This window comes from Panthera onca, chromosome D4, assembly GCF_046562875.1.
Source record: "Panthera onca isolate mPanOnc1 chromosome D4, mPanOnc1 haplotype 2, whole genome shotgun sequence".
NCBI classification, from domain to species: domain Eukaryota; kingdom Metazoa; phylum Chordata; class Mammalia; order Carnivora; family Felidae; genus Panthera; species Panthera onca.
In genome coordinates this window covers 55,949,026-55,967,605 of record NC_138351.1, presented here as the reverse complement: position 1 = coordinate 55,967,605, position 18,580 = coordinate 55,949,026, and the positions used below count along the sequence as shown (strand labels likewise).

The 18,580-nt window shown below is 40.2% G+C and overlaps 1 protein-coding gene across 1 annotated transcript in view; it reads left to right on the top strand.

The window, feature by feature from the left end:
• APTX (aprataxin) overlaps window positions 1-18,580 on the top strand; it is a 67,538-nt gene that overhangs the window by 1,073 nt on the left and 47,885 nt on the right. The window lies entirely within an intron of this gene.

Genomic DNA, 18,580 nt, shown 5'->3' with positions numbered 1-18,580 from the left:
GAGTGAGTATATGCGCTTTCAAATGAGTCCGGGGGCATAATGGAAAACGGAGTCTGTTATATTCAGTAATCCCAAACATCGGAGTATCTACAACCAAAGAAGATGGAGATGCAAAGATGAAACCTGGTTCATGTTGCGTAGACTTTAGTGGGGAACCAGACATGTCAATGGATTTAAGGGAACCACAAAATAGAGGTCAGCAGGGGAGAGACTCCTATATCAAATCTGATGGAACAGGGAAAGTGTCCATGGGAAAGTAGCAGTTGAGCTGAGTTTTAAAGAAGGGAGAAGAGCTTTCCCAGCAAAGGACAAAGCACAAGGGAAGGCTAAGGGGTGAAAGAATGTGATGCTTCTTGGAAATTGCAAGTAATTGGATACTGCCAGAGCTAAGGTTGCTGGTGGCCGGAGGCTAGTCTTCAGAGCTATTTGGGGGAACACCCTTTTGATGTATCTTGCTAAGCTGAGGATTTTGAACTTGACTCTGGAGGCCTCCTGATAAGCACCTTTTCAGACTTAATAACTCTTGTTTAAACTGGGCACCCAGTCACACCAAACTATCTGCTGTTTTCCAAAAACGCTTTACTTCTCTGTGCTTTTGCTCTGGCTGACAAGACCTAATCTTTTTTTTTTTTTTTTTTTTTTTAATGTTTCTCTTTGAGCGAGAGACCCAGAGCATGAGTGGGGGAGGGGCGGGGGGGGGGGAGACACCGAATCTGAAGCAGGCTCTAGGCTCTGAGCTGTCAGCACAGAGCCCCACGCAGGGCACAAACCCACGAACCATGAGATCATGACCTGAGCCCATGTCAGATGCTTAACTGAGCCACCCAGGTGCCCCTGACAAGACCTAATCTTTAGGTCTTGTCATTACCTTCTCGACTTATCAGCTCTGGTATAAACTTTTTTATTTTAACCAACACTTATTAAAAGTCTAATACTGCCAGGCAGAGTACTAGGGTTTGGTAATATAAAGATCATTTAAATTCTGTTCCCTGCCTTCCAGAACCTCATCACACAAAAAAGGACGAATTGTGTTCTAAATGCCAGTAAAGGAGTATTGAGGTGCTGAACTTTGCACCATGCAGATGGGTATCCCAGATCAAGAGACCAGCAAGTGTAAAAATATGAACAATTAATAGAGAACAGTAACAATAAATTTTGTTCATATGTTTTGAGGTGTTTTCGTTCTAAAATTCCGACTTTACCATGGCATAAACTATGCGTTTGTCAATCTAACATTGGTTAAGCATATAAGTATAATATATATGTTAAATCACTTTGAGTTTCCCCAATAAATAGTACTAAGTCTAGTGTTTCTTAAATATTACTGTATTTAGTGTTTCCTTTAGCCTCAAGAATTCAGTTGAAATTCCCACAACTTTGAGAAAGATGGAAGTCAACGTAAGGCTATAAAATGTGATATTGAAAATTCTTCTAAAACCTGCAAGCGAAGTGAGCTAAATTCTTTATTAAGAATAAAATAGGGGGCCCTGGGTGGCTCAGTCGGTTGAGCGTCTGACTTTGGCTCAGGTCATGATCTCACAGTTCATGAGTTTGAGCCCCGCGTCAGGCTCTGTGCTGACAGCTCAGAGCCTGGAGCCTGCTTCAGATTCTGTGTCTCCCTCTCTCTCTGCCCCTGTTCTGCTCTTCCCCCCCTCATGCTCTGTCTCTCTTTCCTTCAAAAATAAATAAAAACATTTAAAAAAATTAAAAAAAAAAAAGGGGTATAGAAGTTGGTTTTAAGAAAAGGAAAACTATGTGCTTGTTTGCTTGTATGTGTATAGAATATTTCTCAAGGATATCCCAAAACTTGTAATATGGTTGCCTTTGGGGAGAGAAGAATGGGAGGGAGATATTTCACAATCTATCATTTTGTAACTTTGGAATGTTTATTTGTAGTATTTATTTAAAAAATTAAACTTAAGGGGTGCCTGGGTGGCTTAGTCGGTTAAGTGTCCAACTCTTGATTTTGGCTCGGGCCATGATCTCATAGTTTTGTGAGTTTGAGCCCCATGTCCATGCAGAGCCTGCTTGGGATTTTCTATTTTTTTTTTCTCTCTCTCTGCCCCTCCACTGCTTGAGTTTTGTCTCTCAAAATAAATAAATAAACTTAAAAAAATTTAAAAAGTGTAAAATTCTCTCCTGTCAACTGAAGCTTTGAACTAGTAATTTGTCACCCCAGTAGCAAAGTTGGGTAATTCTTGGTAGCCTTAAAACTGTAGTCACATGTGTTCTAATATTTTTCCTTCATAGAAACTTAATGATGCTAAAAATATGTCCTGCGGCATCTGGTGTCTCATTCGGTTAAGTGTTTGACTCTTGGTTTCAGTTCAGATCATGATCTCGAGGTTTGTGAGTTTGAGCCCCTCATTGGGTTCTGAGCTGACAGTGCAGAGTCCGCTTGTGGTTCTCTCTGTCTCCTCTCTCTGCTCCTCCCCTGCTCATGTGCTCTGTTTCTCTTTCTCTCTCAAAATAAATAAACTTTAAAAAATTGATAAAAAAATAAAAATATGTCTTCATGAAAAATCTAGCTTTTCAGTAAAAGAACTCAGCACTTTTAAGCATTCTTATTTACATAAAATAATATGAAAAGATTAGCAGTAAGTTAGTATGTGAGTTTTTTTGGTAAAGATATGGTATATCATACATGCTATTTGCAACTTGTACTTTTCACTTAATTTATTGTCATCGTGTCAGAATAAATAATTTTTAAAAATGTTTTTTGAGAGAACATGTGTGCACACATTTGCATGCAATCGGGGGGAGGGACAGAAGGAGAAGGAGGGAGACAGTCTTAAGCAGGCTCCATGCTGAGTGAGGAGCCCAATGCAGGGCTCCATCTCACAGCCATCAGACCATGACCTGAGCAGTAATGGTGTCAGACGCTTAACTGACTGAGCCACCCAGGAGTCCCTTACCTTGTTATTTTTATTTTATTTTATTTGTTTATTTTTTTTTAAAGTTTATTTATTTTTGACAGAGACAGAGTGCAAGCATGAACAGGGGAGGGGCAGCGAGAGAGGGAGACACAGAATCCGAAGCAGGCTTCAGGCTCCGAGCTATCAGCACACAGCCCGATGCGGGGCTTGAACTCACGAATCATGAGATCGTGACCTGGGCCGAAGTTGGACGCTTAACTGACTGAGCCACCCAGGCGCCCCTTGTTATTTTCCATGACTTCTTAGTATATAGTATGCAGGCACTATAATTTAACTATTCCCCTACTGATAAACATTTTGGCAATTTCCAGTGTTTTATAAACAGTGCTGCTGAGAAATTCTCAAATACAGCTTTGGACACTCATGCCAGTATTGCTGTGAGATGGACATCTAGAATGGAAATTGGTGGGTCAACGTAAATGCAGGTTTAAAATTGTAATAAGTAAGTACGCTTTTCTTCTTTTGGTTTTTGCCTTTCTTTTCTTTTCTTTCTCCCTCCCTCTCCCCACTCCTTCATTTGTTATGTTTAGGAAGCTTTCACCAATCCAACATTATAAATGTATTCTCCCAGGTTTTCTTCTAGTTCTTTCATGGTTCCGGTTTTTACACTTAAGTCTTCATTTTATCTGGAATTGATTTTGGTGTAAACTCTGGGGATTACTTATTTGTAAGTAACTGAATTTTATTTTTCTTCAAATGGTGAGCTAGTTTTTCTGTGTTTTTTTTTTTCCTTAATGTTTATTTTTGCAGGCACAAGTTGGGGGAGGGGCAGAGACAATCCCAAGTAGTCTCTCCACTTTTGGTGCAGAGGTTGATGTGGGGCTTGATCTTACAAACCGTGAGATCATGACCTGAGCCAAAATCAAGAGTCAGACACTTAACCACTTGAGCCACCCAGGCACCCCTTGATCATTTCTTCTTGAAGTTGTTACTAAACATTGTCTTTTTGTTGTTATCATGAATGGTCTCTTGTTTTACCATTATGATTTATTTCAGTGGGATGCTTCATAACTTTCCATAACCATGTGACCAGGATACAGGTATCCAAGGAGGTAGCTGGCGATAGCTAGAGGCATGGCAGAAGCCAAGTCATTAGGGCTTGAGCACTATGCTAGTAGTTTGAAATTCATCTTGAAAAAATACTGGAGGATCCTAGGGAGGATGGTGATATAACCTCTAAGATCTGACTTTTATCTATCTGAGTGCCTGTCAGGCACTGTGCTAAACTTTCCACAAATGTTGTCATATTTTAATCCTTACAGCAACCCCATTTTTATAGATGACTTGATCATATTTACATTTTAGAACAATCATTTGGGTGCTAATGTGAAAGAAGGATTCTTAGAAAACTTTTATGGTGAGAGAGAAGATGAGAAGTGTTGAGGCCTAAGTGATAGAAATGGAGAGAGAGAGAACTAGAAACAGAAACATAGAGGTGGAATCTGCAGGTCATGGTAACTAGAAGCAGAGATGAGGGAGAAGGAATCATGACTGACTTCCAACTTTCTGGCCTGAGCAACAGGATGGTTGGGGGTGCCCTTCCTGTGATGGGGAGCCCAGAAAGAGGAGGAGAAGGCTGTGGTGGGTCAGAATTGGGGAGGGTGAAGATGAGTCCAATTTTGGATGTGTAGAATTACTGCTATACTCTTTTTTTTTTTAATGTTTATTTATTTATTTTAAGAGAGGGAGAGAGCAAGAGCGGGGAAGGGGCAGAGAGAGAGAGAGAGAGAGAGAGAGAGAGAGAGAGTCCCAAACAGGCGCCATGCTGCCAGTGCACTGTGTGATCATGACCTGAGCCAAAATCAAGCGTTGGATGCTTAATGATTCAGCCACGCAGGTGCCCTTGCTGTACTTTTTTCTTTAGATTAAAAAAAGAAAATTTTTATTGGAAAACATAAAATAGAAAGTAAATCTCAGCTAAAATGCTGTTTCTTATGCTTGTATAAATTAATTTTTTTTTTTTTTTTTTTTTTGGAGAGAGAGAGAGAGTGAGTGTGTGTGAGCGGGAGAGGGGAAGAGGGAGACAGAGAGAGAGCAAATCTGCATGGAGCTCAACACAGGGCTAGATCTTACAAAGAATTGTGAGATCATGACCTGAGCTGAAATCAAGAGTTAAATTTCTTGATGGGGTCCCTGGGTGGCTCTGTCAGTTAAGCATCTCACTCTTGATATCTGTTCAGCTCATGAATCTCGAGGTTCATGGGTTCAAGCCCTGAATTGAGTTGATGGTGTGGAACCTGCTTGGGATTCTCTCCCTCTCTCTGCTCTTCCTTCCAGCCCCACCCCTGCACACATGTGTGCTTGTGTGCAAGCTCTCTCTCTCAAAAATAAACGTTAAAAAAACTGTCTTTAAAAAAAATTTCATGAAACATTTAGTTTTTGTTTTTGTTTATTTTTGGGGAGAGTGCCAGCAGGGAGGGGCAGAGAGAGGGGGACAGACGGTCTGAAGCAGTCTCTGTGCTGACAGGCTGACAGCAGTGCGCCTGATACGGGGCTGAAAGTCACTAACCACCAGATCATGACCTGAGCCGAAGTCGGACACTCAACCAACCGAGCCACCCAGGTGCCCAGAAACATTTAGTTTTTAATTGACTGTGGGGCCTAGTGGGGCTGGAAACATTTTTTTTTTTTTTTTTTTGAGGATCACCAATTTGTTCTTGTTCTCCTCTTACCTCTGTGACTATACATGGTTTAGTTTTAGTTTTCTTTATGAACTCTTCTTCTTTCTAACCCCTCACCTCCCCCCCCAGGTGTTAAGAAAATTTTTTTAATGTTTATTTATTTTTGAGAGAGAGAGAGATGAGTGCGAACAGGGAGGGGCAGAGAGAGAGGGAGACACAGAATCTGAAGCAGGCTCCAGGCTCTGAGCTGTCAGCACAGAGCCTGATGTGGACTCAAACCCATGCGTGAACTGACTGAACCACCCAGGTGCTCCCTACCCCCACCCCCATGTGTTATTTTTTAAATACACTTTTTATTTTAAAATAGTTGAGGATTTTCAGAAAAGTTGCAGGGATAGTACAGAGAATTCCTTTATACCTGGCATGCAGTTTTCCCTATTGTCAACATGTTAAAATGGTAGTCACAACTAATAACCAATACTGATACGTTATTAGTAACTAAAGCTCATTATTTGTTTGTTTGTTTTTTGAATTTCCTTAGTTGTTACTAAATGTCCCTTTCCTGTTCCAGGACCCCATCCAGGATACCACATTGCTTTTAGTCATCATGTCTCCTTAGGTCACTGTTTTTGTTTTTTAGTATTTATTTTTGAGAGAGAGAGAGAGCACAAGTAGGGGAGCGGCAGAGAGAGAGGGAGACAGAGAATCAAAGCAGGCTCTAGGCTCCAAGCTGTCAGCACAGAGACCGACGGGGAACTTGAACTCACAAATCGTTGAGATCATGACCTGAGCTGAAGTCAGACCCTTAACTGACTGAGCCACCCAGGTGCCTCTCCTTAAATCCCTCTTAATTGTTACTTTCTCAGATTTTTTTTTTAATGTTTATTTTTGAGAGAGACAGATACAGAGTGTGAGCAGGGGAGGGACAGAGAGAAAGGGAGACAGAATCCGGAACAGGCTCCAGGCTCCAAGCTGTCAGCACAGAGCCTGACGCAGGGCTCCAACCCACAAACCGAGAGATCATGACCTGAGCCGAAGTCGGACGTCTAACCAATTGAGCTATCCAGGTGCCCCAGTTCTCAGATTTTTAAAATTTATTTTTCTTATTTTTAATGACCTTGACAGTTTATTTTTAATGTTTATTTTTCAGAGAGAGAGAGAGAGAAAGAGAGACAGAGCATGAGTGGGGGAGGGGCAGAGAGAGAGGGAGACACAGAATCCAAAGCAGGCTTCAGGCCCTGAGCTGTCAGCATAGAGCCCGATGTGAGGCTCTAACTCACGAACTGTGAGGTCATGACCTGAGCTGAGGTTGGCTGTCAACCAACTGAGCCACCCAGGCTCCCCAACCTTAGCAGTTTTAAGGAGCACTCACTAGGTATTTTGTGGAAGGCCTTTCAATTTGGGTTTGTCTAATGTTTTTCTCATGGTGAGATTGGATTTATAGTGTCAAAACTCAAACTCTGCACACTGAGAAAATAAACCAGAAAGATGAGTTTATTGCAAGGCTTTCTACCTACAAGCTGGGGAACTCAGGGCAACTGGAGGAATGAGTTTCAAGTTGCCACAGTCTAAGTGATTTTTCGTGGGGTAAATGTGGAAGTTGTTTGGTTTTTTCAGATGATTGGTTTCTTAGCAGTCTTTTCTTATTTGGGTCAGGGTAGCTGAGTCAGGGGAATGAGGAAGTCCAGAGATGGCATGAACAAACTTGGCATTTGGGGATTGGCTGGTGTGCTTTCTGATTTCTGAGGAGAACTGGAAATTCCTGTAAGATTGGGTTAAGTTTCCTTTATATGCCCGCATTAACCATCTCCATTTTGCCCCTGACATAAGTGACTCCATTTTAGTTTGGTTCTACAACAACTTTGGGAGAGTAACACCACAGAGTTAAAGTGCTTAGTTTCATCGTATCATATCAAAGCCTATACTATGAACATGATCTATCACTATCAATGTTTGCCTGATCCCACCTGGTGAGGTAGCACTTGGTAGGTTTTTCCATTATAAACTTATTCCTTGCCTCAGTCCTCTCCCCCTTTCCATAATGTACCCTTTAGAAGGAAGTCTTATTTATCTTGATGCCATTGGTGTAAAAACATGGTCTGGCATAAAGTAGGCATTCAGTAAGTGTTTGTTGAACTGAACTGGGTCTCTATTATTTTGTGAGTCTCACAAAAGTCCTGCCAGATAGTGTTCTCTATTTTATCAATAGGAAAGTAAAAATTTGAAAATTTGAGTAACTTACCCAAAGTCAGACAGTAAGTGGTCAAGTTTGGAATTTGAACTCAGTCTCTCTAAATGCAAAGCCTGTGTTCTTTCCCCATACCGCTCTGGCTTCATAGAGGGTTGTGTTTACGTTGGCCATTTTCCCTAAGTACTTGTAATACAAAAGTGTCCATAGATTATGCGGTTAGTTCTTTGGTTACATGGAAACTTAATTCTTCAATAATTCATCTTTTCAATTTAAAGTTATACTTCAAACCTCTCCGCCTCAAATTTGGCAGACTTCTGTGCCATGTATTGCTTGATCTAATTCCAATGGAAAATCTTCTTTTTAATTCCCTGCAAAGTTGTGGAGAGTGGGTTGTATCAGGGCCTTAATGGGAAAATGGGTACCAGTTAGGATACTATTACAATAGTATAAGACTGGCTACATAATTTGTGAGGCTCAGTGCAAAATGAAAATGCAGGGCCCTTCCTTATTAAAAAAATTATTAATAAATTCAAGACAGTGACAGCAGAGCATTAAATCAAACATGGGGCCCTTCTAAGTGTGAGACCCTGTGTGACTCCATAGGACACACACCCATGAACCTAGCCCTGTAGTAGTAGAACTAGTAGGTAAAGAGAGTCAGTATGAAAAAAGTGGAAGTGAGAATGGAGAAGAGAGGGTGGTAACACAAGATATTACAGAGATAAACTTACAGGACTGGGTTGATGATCAGATATGATAGATGAGTGGGCAGATAAAATATGGAATGTAAGGTTTCTGATGGTGATGCCTTTTACTGACACTGGAAATCAGAGGACCTGGTTAGCTCTGAGGGGAAAGTGGTAAGTGCATTGTTTTTTTTTAAAAAATGTTTATTTATTTATTTATTTGGAGAGTGAGAGAGGCAGAAAGAGGGAGAGAGAATCCCAAGCAGACTGTGCTGTCGGTATAGGGCCCAACTTGGGGCTCGATCCCACAAACCATGAGATCATGACCTAAGCTGAAATCAAGAGTAGCATGCTTAACCAACTGAGCCAACCAGGTGCCCCGTAAGTTCAGTTTTAAACACATTAGTATCCACAAGTAGTCAGGAACACTTGGATCTACAAATATACAGAGAAAAAGAGCTGGAGAATTAGAGTGTTCCAATCTGATAGTACTGAAGACTTTAACCGTTTAAAGAAAGTATTCATGTATTTTCTGTATAATTGAGAAATAATATTTGTATTGATGAAAAACAAGTTACAAAGTATTACTGTGTTTATAAGAGACATATATTCAATCTGAAAGTAAAAGTTTGCAAAAGTTTGTAGTAAAAGAAAGGCATTTATGGTAGAAATAGATTTGTAGCCACATATTTTCTGTTGCCAATACCATAGTACATTATTCAAAATAGGCTCATAGTTTACTGTCTTTTGATTTTTTGTTGAGCTCCCACAATCTATCTGTTGCTCTATAGAATGTATAATTTTAAAAGCTTAAATTAAAAAAAATTTAAATTAAGGCTTACATTAAATTTTTATTTTTACATATCTCTGTTTTTGATAACCGACATGTAATCATTTTTATATTTTCGTAGTATATTTTATAACTCTCTTTTCTTTCTATTACTTGTGTACATTTTCTGGGGGGAGGTTACAGGGCAGTAGGGACAGTCTGAAGTTGGAAGTCAGGTTTAAGTTCTGGCTTTGCATCTTATTGGCTATGTGATCTCAGGAAAATTACTAAACTTATCTGAACATAGTTTCCTTATTGGCAAAATGGAGATGAAATTTACTTTGCTGGAGATATAACTATAAGTGAAAGATCTTTGTAAGCTTTAAATTTCGTAAATCCATACCCTTTAGCTTTGTACCCAGGGCACTTCTTGAAATCAGGCTCCACCTCCTTCCCAGATTCATCTCCAGTAACCTACCTTTCCCAAAGTGGCTTCCTCATCATCCCCTGAACATGCCTTAACACTTTTCTGCTCTCTTAATTTTTCTCTAATTCATTTATTTCATCAACATTTACTGAGCACCTTACCTCCCTCAAGACTTTGTTTAAATGTCACCTCAATGAGACCTACAATGTCTACCCTAATCAAAGTTGTGATCTCCTATTCCTCCTCAGCTCTCCAAATCCTCCTTAGCCTGCTCTACTTTTTTTTTTTTTTTCCATTGCACTCATGACATAGCACATTATTTACCTGTTGTCTCTTCTCTCTATACCCCTTTCCCAATAGAACTAAAATTTCACTTGGGCAGGCATCTTTGTTTTGTTTTATGATGCATCCCAGGCATCTAGAACATTGCCTGGTACAGAGTAGGTACTCAATAAATGTTCATTGAATGAATAAATGAATATGAATTGTGCCAGACTTTAAGCTAGGTGCTGAGTATCTATAGTCGTGCAGAAGCAGAGTTGGTTCCTGCCCTCGTGAAGTGTCTAGCTTAGCACAAGAGTGGCTTTCCTGTGGGCCTGGGCTGCCCTCTTCCAGGAAACGTCAGCATGACTAATTGCTGGGTTCAGAGTAGCCTTTCCTCTTAGCAGTGAGCAGTTTTCTGATAGTTTTAAGTTTTTTTTTTTTATTCTAATAGAAAGGAAGCAGGGCAAAAAGAATAATGCATTCTCTTAGTCTCTCTAAGTTAAAAGTCAACAATTTTTCCCAATGCAAAGACAGAATAGTATCCCCTTTAAAGTGCCAGGCCTGGTTGATAACTGAAAGGCATCATGAAGTATAGCTGGCTTACTTTTTCTTTTTCTTTTTCTTTTTCTAATGTGAAGGAAGATGGTTGCAATTTTTCATACTGTTGGAGAATGAGAGGATGTAAACATGTTTTTTACTGTCTTTTTGTAAATTGTAGAAAACATGAGATCCTGACATTTCTTTTTTGAGGTCCTCTCTATGCAGTTGGTCAATATGAATTTTTATATTGCTAGACCTCTTTTTTAAGAAAAGAAAAAAAAAAGGAGCTCAAATTGCATGTATTTAAAGATAATCTGCTGATCCAGCACACTTAAAACAATGTGTCAGCAACTATTCTTTTTCTCACCCTGTTCTCACACAGGCAGCCACACAATCCAGGGAAAGTCCAAGGCTGGGGTCTACCTGCAAGATGGAATGAAGAATTAAGGAAGAATACTGCTGTACAGGTATGCAACTGAACTAAATGATTAAAAATTTTTTTTTAAACATTTATTTGTTTTTGAGAGAGCATGAGCAGGAGAGGAGCAGAGAGAGAGGGAGACACAGAATCTGAAGCAGGTTCCAGGCTCTGAGCTGTCAGCACAGAGCCTGATGTGGGGCTTGAACCCATGAACTGTGAGATCATGACCTGAGCCAAAGTCAGACACTCAACTCACTGAGCCACCCAGGTGCCCCTAAATGATTCTTAATATCCTTTCCAAACTGAGACTCTTGATCTACATAATTCGAATTCCTAAATTTTGTTTGTCCTCCTTTATTTGAATAATCTAGTTGATAACATTTTGTATATATATATGTGTGTATGTACATATATATGTATACACACACACACACACACATATATATATATATATATATATATATATATATATATATATATATCTTGTAGGTAAATATTTTAATTCTTCATCTCACTTTGCTATCAAGCATTTTCCAATTTAATTTTGATGTTCCATCTGAATTTCCTTGTCTGCACATAAATTCTGATGTAGATATGAATTGTTTGTCCTCATGATCTTTTTGTCAGAAAAAAATTTGGTGAGAGGAAACTTGTGGAAGTAGCCTCAATTTGTTGTAAACAATTTCTGTGGTGTCCCATGAACCTCTGAAATGACATAAAAATCTAGTCTGCAAGATTTTTTTTTCAGTATTTTGCACTTGGCAGCAACTTAATTTTGTTTAACACTTGTCACATTGTGAATAAACTCTATAACATCTTTGACAGAACAAACAAAAGACTCAACTCAAGTAATGATCCTTATGCAAAGTCTTCTGTAATGCTCTTGACAGATTTATAAGCCCTCTTGTGTTGCCACATCATGCTGTGGACATACCTCTAACATAGTATAAATGTAAATGTGTATAGTATATTATAAACATTGATGGTGATGTCTACTTCCAGAAGAGTTCATAGCCATTTCTAGGGATACAAGAAGAAGCCAAAAAACCAAACAAACAAAAAATCACACACACACACACACACACACACACACACGCCCCCACACACCAAGATGCCATAAATTAAAAGTGCAAAGAATGAAGAAATAAAAACACGGGTAGAGGCAAAACAGAGTCAGGGACAAAGCTAAAAATGGGAGTAGGAATGACCTTCACATTTGCTACAGCTGGCACATGAATTTATCTCTAAACTGTCAAGCCTCATTGGTCCCACAGTTCATGATGTCCATTGATAATGAACAAACCCATTACTCTGGAGAAGTAACACTTTTCCTTGAACTGAGATCAGGTTGGACTGTCTCCCAGGGATGCTCATAAAGAGAACATTGTGTTATATCAGGAGCAGTGTCCTTGACAGCATCCCTGACAGGGTGGCCAATTCACAAGGATGCCTATTACAGCCGTATGGCAACACACCAAAAAGAGATTCAATGGGTTAAATTGAGGTGGAGGGCTATCTCAGTGATCATGGCTCCGCAACATTTTTATGTCCTGCACCTACCCCAGTTTCTGGCATATAGCAGGTGTCAAAAAGTATTTGTTGAGTGAATGTCAAATGGAGAAGGCCCAGGTTGAAGACTCTCTCTAGAAAGGCCCCTCTAATTTCTAAGACCTAACATCCTGCTCCCCAACTCTGCACCCCTTTTGTAGCTATCTAGCAATACAGTTATGAAAGAATCCTTCTACTCTTGGGTTAAACTGCCATTTCAGTATTTTCATGTTAAATTTCTTATGTTTTCCCCAAATATAGGAGTGAAGCCAGAGGCATCTGTGTATATGTATGCCTGCTGGTGGTGCTAGTGGTGGTGTTGGGTTTAGAAAGTACTGTACGCATCAAGCTTGGAACTCAGTTTGCAGGTGACCTTGCGAGTGCTACTGGCTTAAATCCAGACTCCCAAGTCCAGGCTTTCCTTTAGAGTAGAGGTAGGGCCTGCGATGATGCCAGGGTGCACCTTTGTCATTGGTTTCTGTGCTGAGCACCAGGAGGACCCAGTTGCAGGTTCAGTAGGGCATGAAAAGAGACCCAGTGCTGGGACACCTGGGTGGCTCAGTAGGTAGAGCATCCGACTCTTGATCTCATCAAGAGTTCAAGCCCTACTCTGGGTGTGGAGCTTACTTTAAAAAAAAAAAAGAGTGCTGAACAAGCAGACACTGTTTCAGGGCTCTTCACAGCCCTGTAGGGAGAATGGGGTTGAGCTGAGTTCACAGGTCATTTTATTTTATTATTAATTTTTTAAATGTTTCTTTTTGAGAGAGCGAGAGGCAGGCCAGGGGAGGAGCATAGAGAGAGGGAGAGAGAGGATCTGAAGCAGACCCTTTGCTGATGCTGACAGCAGAGAGCCCAATGCAGGGCTTGAACTCACAAACTGTGAGATCATGACCTGAGCTTAAGTAGGATGCTTAACTGACTGAGCCACCCAGGCACTCCAGGTCATTTTAGCTGGCAGAATTGGAGGCTTGGGGGTAGGGCCTGGCATAAGGGTCTTCCTGGAGGATGTCACCATCTTTCATTCCTAATGTCATTGACATTGTGAAGTGTTTCAGAGAAGAACTGAGTCTCTATGTGTAGGTTTTTGTCTACAGACTCACTACAGTGATATCTTCATCACAATGACGCTCTTATCTTCTAGTGTGTAACCTTACCTTATTCTTGCTTTTACAGCAATGGCACTGCCAGACTTAGGACAAGAAACTGGGGGAGGTGATGTAGTGGCTAAGAATATGGATTCCGGAAACTGACTCCCTGGGTTAGAACCCTGGCCCTGCAACAAGCAAGTTATTTATCCTTTCTGTGCCTCAGTTTCCTCATCTGTAAAAGGGGATGATAAGAGTACCTAGTTCATAGGGTTATTGTGAAGACTAAACAGATAATGAGGTAATATAAAATGCTTAGAACAGTGTCTACAGGTAGTGAACAAATGTTTGGCTAATAATAATAATGGTCAAAGAATTACTATTTTATTTAAACATAGGAACTAATATAGGTAAGTGAGTCAACGTGATATTGATTTACTAAATTATTCATTAAGTGCCTACTATGTGCTAGGGTCTTTTCTAGGTCAAGGAGTCAATGTTCACCATGGCACACAAATCCCTTCCCTAGTGGAGGTTACAGATGAATGGGGGCACAGACATTAAGCTAACAGCTACGCAAGTATATAAGGCAGTTCTCTTATTAAGGAAGTTGAACCTTGACCTGAAATTCATACATTTCAGTCTTAAGAATTCCAGCATACAGTAGAAACGGTGCCCTTTTGTTTTTATTTTTTTAAGAAAAGGGTGTTCTGGTTATCTAATACCATGGGACAAACTGCCCTCAAAATGTAACAACAGTCATTTATTTTCTCAAAATTCTGTAATCAGAGCAAGGCTTAGCAGGGATAGCTCATCTTTGTTCTGTGTGGTGACTGCTGGGAAGGGTTAACTAGGGCTGGAGGGGCCTTCCACGCTGGATTATTCACAGGCTGTCTGTTAGCCAGGAGCTCAGCTGGGATTGTTGGCTAGGACCCCAGTTTTCCTTCACATGATCTCTTCGCATGCTAAGTTGAGCTTTTCACAGCATGGCAGCTAGGTTCTGAAGAGGAGTACCCCAAGAGGATAGGCCATAATGTGCAAGCACTTATCAAGGTTTGGACTTGTTAACGTCCCACTGGCTACAGCCAGTCCTTTGGCCAAGTACAGAGTCAGTGTGGGGAGGGACTGTATAAGGGAAAAAATTCTGCAAGATGAGAATCAATGGGGTCTAATAAAGTAATAGATTACCACAGACAGGGTAAATCTACATTTTCCAAAAAATGTTTTTGTTCTTTTTTCTCTTCAATCAGTTTGCCATATTCGCTATCTCTAAGACATCAGGAAGAAGTCACATAGGTGGGAGGTGAGGTCTCTTCTGTATCAAAAGCCATCTGGAGAGTGGTTAAAAACTTTTGTTACAAATGATATAATTTAGAGTTATGTTATTCTATGTGTATAGAAAGAAAGATTAAATTTCATTAAATTATGTTGTTTTGACATGCAGAGATGGAGCTTTGCTGGTGAAAAGAATGACAAGGTAGGAGTGTCCTGAGGTTGTCTGAATAGTGTAAAAGCGTAGACATACAAATCTGTTGCCAAGAGGAGCCAAACCATGGTCAGCAAAATGCCACTGGGCATCCAATCTGAAGTATAAGAGCAGCTAGATCAGTGTCTGAAGGATTGGAAGGAAGGAAGGATACCAACAGGCTCAGGAGAGTAGAATAGCTCAGAGGTAAGTCTGTGAATGGTGGGTATATGCTGGCCCTGTGCTCACCAGACTGAAAGTCCCTTAAAGGGAGGAGCTGTGTCTCACTTGACTTCTCCATCTTCAACACTTAGCTCCCTGCCTAATACAGAGAAGGCACTCTAAGTGGCGAATGCATGTAGACATTAGGGGTTGAAGAAACTACAGAGTTGCAAACCATTCTCTCATTTTAAGATCCTCGTGCCATGAAAAAATTAGAATAATCCTTTAAAAATATGTCACTGTGGGGTGGTTGGTGGTGGTGGAGCTCAAAAAAAAGGTCACTCCTCTGATTAAAATCCTTTGATGATTTGCCATCTCATCTAGATATCCACATGGCTTCTTTTAGGTCTGTACTCAAAAAAGCCCTTTCATAATACACAGAATATCCTCATAATTTTCTGTCCTGCTTTTTCTTTATAGCATTTATCCCCACATGACATGTATATTTCTTTGTTTATGGTCTGTCCATCTCCAATAGATTGTAAGCTCTTTGAAGGCAGGAACGTTTTGTTCATGGTGGTAGCCATATATCTAAAACAATGCCTGACAAGTAGAAGGTGCTCAGAAATACTTGTTGAATGAGTAAACAAGTGTACCAGCCAGTGGAGAACTAGAACTCTCTGATTTCATCCGGCTAGAGGTAAGACACTGGAGAATGTGGGATGCAGGTGTCCATGTGGGTTCCTACAGTCACGTCCCTTTACTAGTGGGAAGAGCTGATTTTGACAATTCTAAGATCTTAGGCCCTTCTGTTCTGGGAGTTATTGTTAACCATCTGTAATTATGAGGTTGAGGGTCTGGATAGTAGAGGACTCATGGTTTGGGAATTGTACCAATGGCAGCCCCATCATCTTTAAGTTAGCTAGAGTAGTTTTCAAGAACCTTGACTGTATGGGTTCAAGAAACTGAAAGAAAGGCCCTGTGTTTGGGTATGAGGACAGGCAAGGGGAGAGTGGTAGATGGGTTTTGGCCTTCTGTAAAAGTAAGAATGAACAATGAGTTTAGTCTTAATTGGATGGGCAGCGGAGGGCCACAGAAAGGATTTAAGTAGGGGAGTGACATGGTCAGATTGTGTTTTGAAATGTTTTCTATAGCTGCAGTGTGAATGGATTAGAGGGAGCAAGGGTGAGTTAGGGAGAAAAGAACATTCCAGAAAATAGCATCAACATCAAGGAATACATTTGGGCATTGCAGTTGGGCCAGAGCTTAGCTCATCTCATATAACCACCACTAGATTCTGTAATTGGTATTTTACTGTGCATGCTCTATCTCATTTCTCTTCATCTCTCTCTATTCATCTGCTTTTTAAATACAATTCAATAAATTGAAGATATCAGTATATTTTGCTTTTCAACACTTCAGCTTGCATATCATTAACTAGAGTTAGATATTTGTTTAAGGTTTTTTAAGGTAAAGTTTACATAGAAAGAAATGCACAAGTCTTAACTGTATCGTTTTGATGAGTTTCAACAAATGTACATATGGGTTAAGCCAAACCCTTATCAAGATACAGAATATCACCATCACCAAGAAAGTTCTCTCAAGTGCCTTTTTCAGTCAATCCCCGTCCCTACTTTTAGAGAGGCAATAGCTGTTCTGATTTTTTTTCTACTATAATTTTAGATTAGTTTTCCCTGTTCTAGATCCTAATATAAATGGCATCAGTATGAATGCTTTTAAGTAGGGTTCTTTTTTTTTAAATGATTATTTATTATTAAATTTTTTTTTAATTTATTTATTTTTGAGAGACAGAGACAGAACATAAGAAGGGGCAGAGACGGGAGGGAGACACAGAATCTGCAACAGGCTCTAAACTCTGAGCTGTCAGCACAGAGCCTGACTCAGGGCTCAAACTAATGAGCAGTAAGATCATGACCTGAGCCGAAGTCAGACGCTTAACCAAGTGAGCCACCCAGGCACCCCTATTTATTTTTGAGAGAGAGAGAAAGCATAGTGGAGGAGGGTTAGAAACAGAAGAAGACATAGAATCTGAAGCAGGCTCCAGGCTCTGAGCTGTCAGTGCAAAGCCTGATGTGGGGCTTGAACCCATGAACCCTGAGATCATGACCTGAGCTGAAGTTGGACGCTTAACTGACTGAGTCACCAGGGGTCCCTTGAGTAGGGTTCTTTTAATCATCATGGTATAATATGTATTATTTCCCTTTATAACACTTAAATCACCTTGTGACATACGTTTGTGTGTTATTGTCAGCTCTTTCTCCACTAGACTGAAGGGGGGACTTTATTTTGTCCATTTCTGTATTCCTCATGCCTGAAACTGTGCTTGTAGCAGATACTCAATAAATATTTGTTTATTTAGGTGGGAAAAAAAGGAGAGACAGCTTATATATATCAGAGTATTGGGGAGAAAGGGGTTGAACGGTAAGAAGTTCAGTATTACTGGTACAAGGCTGGCAATGAAGAAATGGTGGGAGGTAAGGCAGGATAAGTTAGAAAAACTTCTTGTGACTTTCTTCTTAGTATGCTTGTAAGAAATTTAAGGAGAGACCAGCACAACATCTGTGATTTATACAAATAAGAATTGCTGAATTGAAATAAAAGTTCCAACATGAACCATCAATGGTATGAATGTCACTACTTGGGATTATGGTGACTATTTCCTGAACTCTCGGAAATTTAGAACCTTGGGGGAGTTAAGCTATGAAATCAACCCATAGTAGGAAGTTAACCTAGTCCCAAAAGCAGGAGTTGAAAACAATAAGGCATAAATTGTAGGTGGAAGATCTTAAAATAAATTGTAGGGTATAAGTGTGCCTGGGTGGCTCAGTCAGTTGAGCATCCAACTTTAGCTCAGGTCATGATCTCACAGCTCGTGAGTTCAAGCTCTGTGTCAGGCTCTGTGCTGACAGCTCAGAGCCTGGAGCCCGCTTCAGATTCTGTGTCTCCCTTTCTCTCTCTGCCCCTAACCCACTCGCATCCTGTCTCTGTCTCTCTCAAAAATAAACATTAAAAAAAATTTAAATTGTAGGGTATAGTTTATGGATACATTAGCACATTTACACTGCAATGTATGGGACAGAACCTCTCTACTAGTGTGTCAATTATAGGTGTGACTACAAAGAATTTGAAAAAATTATCATTAAAAATTTTAATCAGAAAATATGTATTTTATTTCATCATGAAACCCAATGTCAAAAAAAATGCTATTTTCAGAAACATGCTAAAGTTTCTTATGAAAAATTTAAAAATATTTTATTTGAGGGGCGCCTGGATGGCTCAGTCGGGTAAGTGTCCAACTTCAGCTCAGGTCATGATCTCGCAGTTCGTGAGTTCAAGCCTTGTATCGGGCTCCATGCTGACAGCTCAGAGCCTGGAGCCTGCTTCGGGTTCTGTGTCTCCCTCTCTCTCTGCCCCTCCCCCGCTCATGCTCTGTCTCTGTCTCTC